The sequence below is a fragment of the Citrus clementina genome, unplaced genomic scaffold (assembly GCF_000493195.1).
Source record: "Citrus clementina cultivar Clemenules unplaced genomic scaffold, Citrus_clementina_v1.0 scaffold_2, whole genome shotgun sequence".
NCBI classification, from domain to species: Eukaryota; Viridiplantae; Streptophyta; class Magnoliopsida; order Sapindales; family Rutaceae; genus Citrus; species Citrus x clementina.
This window is the reverse complement of record NW_006262688.1, coordinates 11,141,156-11,146,223: the sequence shown is the minus strand read 5'-3', so window position 1 is coordinate 11,146,223 and position 5,068 is coordinate 11,141,156.

The following is a 5,068-nucleotide window of genomic DNA, read 5'->3' as shown; positions in this document are numbered from 1 at the left end:
TCAAATTGGGTTATTTACAATCGCATTCAACAAATAAAATGATAATATTCACTGTTGCAATTTGGCTGTTGGATCCCAACGGTCACATTGCCATAGATTTGCCTATTTAAAGGCTTAAATACAAAGCTTTGTTTACAAGCATCCCTACCTCTTCTTAACACTTTGCAAACTCAACTACATTTCTCTCAATCTTTCAATCTCAACAACATGGATTCAGAGGGCTGAAGTACAGTAACTAACAAGAAGAATAGATATAATAAAGGCAGTATGAAATGGAGGAGTCAAGTTAATGGAAATCTGATCAAGTTCAGGAACTTGAAATGTGATTGCAGAGTATGTGCTGCTGTTCAGATTTCAAAGACTGAAGATAATCCAAACAAGCTATTCTACAACTGTCCTTATGATGTCTGTGACTTTTTCCAGTGGTGGTGTCCAGAACCAAGTGATTTCGACAATGGGGCATTCTTTGAAGGTCATAGAAGTGTACAGTACCACAACAACAAGTGCATGTAGAACTTGAAGAAATACTAAGTGCCCTGAATGAAGTGAAGATTCTACCAAAAAAAACTTATCAAACTCAAAATGTTTGTGACCAAGACCTAAGTGATGTGCATAAACTCACTTCAACGAAAACCGAACAAGGTGGAGTGATATGTGGGCTACTGAAGGCTGTGCTCTGTTTGAATGCCTTATTTTTTTTACTGAGTGTTCTTGTGGTTATTTTTCCTAAAGTGATGAACCTAAATTACTAGCATGAATTCTTTAATAAGTTGTACTCTAACTACTGCAATGAGTAATGATAAGATGAAAATGTAATGAACTTGTAATGCTCTATTTTCATAATGCTTATCTTTGCTAACTAAGTGTATATAATGTGAAGTATCATGTTTGATTTGAGCATACGGCCTAGTCTTCAATACTGCAATTCCTATGTAATAACTTAACATAAGCATTCTGCACATATAACTAAAAATAAGAGGGATTACAATACTTTAGTTATAATACTACCTACTAACAGTAGCAAAATTAACTTGTGAGTAAAACTTTAACACTAACAAGCAAACCAATCCAGAACGAGTGAGAAGAGAATCCATTAATTGCATTCCAGCATTAAAATTCTTAAGCAGTATCATACATAGTTACATTCAAGTGGCCGTCACAAAGCATGAAGCAGCTGAATATAAATAGCTTCCTATAAACTCATGTATAATTTGCAAGTATTCACTAAGCAAGCTTATCACATTACTTGTCTTTGGCATCACAAATAATATCATGTACAAAAAACAAAATAACAAAATGCTCAAACCTATAGTCAGTCTGAGTGAAAGATGATACGTCAGCTCCATTCTTCTGCCCATGACAAGATGTTGTATCATCTTATCCCTTCAAAAAATTAATTAGTGGGAATAGTCTTGATCTGCTTCACATGTTGGATGCCATCACTTTAATGGGTTCATTCTTGAGTAACATGTCCTGGCATGAATAAAACAAACACTTACATATGAAAATTAAAAAAATAGATGTTGATTACTAAAATTATTTAAAGAATTATAAATAAAAATCACAATTGTCATGGACAGTAAGTTGAGATAGTGCACTACAAGCAACCTTTTGAGTTATAGGCTGATTATAACTAGAATTACCTTCACCATTCACAGCCTATGCCACACCCCTTACATCATGAGCAATTAAATTAATTAAACTTAACTACTAAATCAAAGAGAGATGATAATTAACTTGTTTGCTAGATACTTTTGTTCTTTTGCATGTTTTCTTGTTATGACCCCAATGCTCACACTTAGAACATTTGACACTTGAACGCCTCTTGAATGCAACTCGTTCATCAGCTTCTTTCCTCCTCTTGATCTATGGTCGGCCAACAAACTTGATGATAATAGGTGGCTACAAATTATCATATAGAACCAGTGGCCACATCTTCTCATCAGGCAAAAAAAAGTATTGATACTTGTAGGTGTTGATAAAAGCTGGACATTTTAGATAATTATGGATATAATCTTTAATGTTGAGCCTTTTTGCATCAATGGAATAAACACTATGCTTACAAGGTAAGCTGGGTATCTGCCATTCCCCACAATCACAAGTTTTATTACCTAAATCTACTACAAATACTTTAGAGAGATCTTCCATCACTTCGAATGTGTTTTCATGACCAAATATCACTGTTAAACCTCTCGCTGCAGTTCTTGCTTCCACAACCTTTCTCCTAACAAGAGGTGGTAGATGTCCATTCAACTTCTTTGCATCCTTATTCCTTTTATGAATAAGTTTCATGATCTTTCTCATTATCTCTTCAAGCATCCTAACAATAGGCATGCTTCTAAAACTGTCGATCCAATCATTGAACGATTCAATCATGTTATTGGTCACATGATTGCACTTGGTGTGGTTAGGAAAAGTGTGTTAAGCCCAATCTACAGTTGGAATGTTCATGAGCCTTCGGTGAGCTGCATCACTAATTTTCTTTAATTCCTCAATGCTTTCACTAAATTCTAAGTAGTTTGGACTTCTACATGCCTTCCAAAAGACCTTTTTCAACAAAGTGCCAGGAAACTTTTGCTTGAAATTGGCATGAATATGCCTACAACAGTATCTTTTGATTGCATTAGGAAACACTCTACCAATTGCATTGATCACTCCTTTTTGCCGATCACTTATGAAACATAAGCCTTCTCCACCATTACAACCAATCTAGTCATATAGCTTTGCCATGAAAAACTCCCAAGAGTAAGTGTTTTCGCTTTCTACTACACATAAGGCTAGTGGATATATACCATAATTAACATCAATCCCAATTATAGTCAATAAAACTCCTTTATATGACCCCTTTAGATGGCAGCCATCAACCCCTACAAATTGTCTACAACCTTAAAAAAAAACCTCTCCTACTTGCATCAAGCATCATGAAAAATCTTTTGAATACTGGATGAGTGTTGTGCAAATTTTATTGAACTCACAAGTGCACGAATCTATTGCAGAATAGATTAATGGTAACGAGTGTCGATCCCAGGAGGAGGTGGATTTTAATTATGTGTAGAATTAATTTTCTAAGTGGGTGGTTGAATTTATGGTAAAAATGAGTTGTGATATCCTAAAATTTAAATTGAAATGACATAATAAAATTAAAGTGGAAACTATTATAATTAAAGCGCTTGGGTATCTGGATATCTATCAACACGCACCATGGGCTAAATATTCCTTATTAGTGCCAATTAAATCATGAGGGGGGTTATCCACTCCTCATGAACCACACTCTAATCAATATGGTGCTAAGGGCTTATCGTGCCAAATAATAATAACCTTGTACTAGGGAGCCAGTTAAACCAGTGCGGTATCTAGACAATATTATTACTATTTGTCGACAAAAAGTCAAAACATCCACAAAAATTAGAGGGGAAGAGAAAGTAAATTTATCAAATAAAGCTCATGGCACATGTTGAGACGTCACATTCAACCCAAGCTTCAAAGAAAATTAGCTACTCATAATTAAACTAGAGGCAAAATGAGAATTTATTAAAATACATAGAAAATACAAGATGGAGAAGGAATTACAGAAAATTAAACTAAAAAATGAATTCATGGATGCCAAATTAAGGGGGGAGAGCCCCTTTTTTATAGATACACTGAGTAAATCATGGTCATCGGATTAAAAATATTTTGGACGCTCAGGATTGCGCCACGTCATCAATCAACAATACGTGCTTTGACCACACGGTTTGAATAATGACACGGTTTGACCACGCGGTTTGAACAGTCAGGCGGCTTGAATAGTGACGCGGTTTGGTTGTAAATAATCTCGTGTATATACATGTACCGTACACACGATTTTTAGTCTACTGACATGCTGCCACGTCACCGATCAACAGTACATAAGAATTTTAGTCCAATAGGATCGTGACACCTTATCAATCAATGTCACATCATCGGTCAATGCCACGTCATTATTCCATATATGTGAACAGTATTGTGAACAGTAACATAGACATTACCGTATATGTGAATAGTACCGTACATGTGAACAATGTCATTTTCCTTTTATACTCCTCCTAAGGTTTTCGACTGTCCTGAATTCAAAGGTGATGTCTGTTTTGCTGTTTGATCTCTTGTTTATTGTGAAATGACAATGATACCCCTAAAATACATAAAATACTTAATTAAAATAAAACACACATAATTAAATTACAAGAGACTTAAATACATAAAAGTAAGGGTGTTAGTAAGATTTGAAATGTAAAATGACAATTTTCTCTTTTATAAATATACACTTTCTAACACTCAACAATGAGCTGTATCTCCATTCAATTCCCTCTCAATAGCTACTGTGGATCCAAGGTAACTTTATCAAAGCTTGTTGGTATCTATTCAGTTTGTTGTAACTTTTCTTCTAATCTTGGCCAAGTAACTCAAGTGCTTTTTGTTTTGCTCTGTATAACCTATGCACACTGCACTCAATGCCATACTTTTTCAAAAGATCAGCTGCTATCAACTTGACACTGACTTCAGGAGTTGACTTGAAGATATGATGATAAGTGGTTGCAATCCAAGTTGAAGTAGCTTCTCTATTATCATCATTAATCCCACCACATGTATGAACATCACATAAGGTCTTAATTTGGAATGACTTGCTGTTCCAGTTTGGACTAGCATGAATTCTCCATGTACATCCTGACTTTAGCACATCTAGCTGTCACTCTGGCTTTTTCATTCTTAAGTCTATAAAACCTGAACCCATTTCTGATGGCATATACCCTCAACACCTTCCTAAACTCATAAACATCTACAAACAGCTGACCAGGCCGTAGAACAAGGTTATCTCCATCTTATGTGAACTCAAATCCACCTGAATTGGTGTCATATCTTACACAAGCAGCAATTTCCTCATCAAACGAATCAAATTCATCACCAGTCTCATCACCTGACTGATAATCATTAAGAACATAGTCACGTTATTCATCATCTGATCTTGCATTCTCTTCATCACTTGAAGTTGATTTAAAAGTATAAATTGTGTCAATTGAACCTTTGCCATTTTTTCCAGAATTCTTAGAGC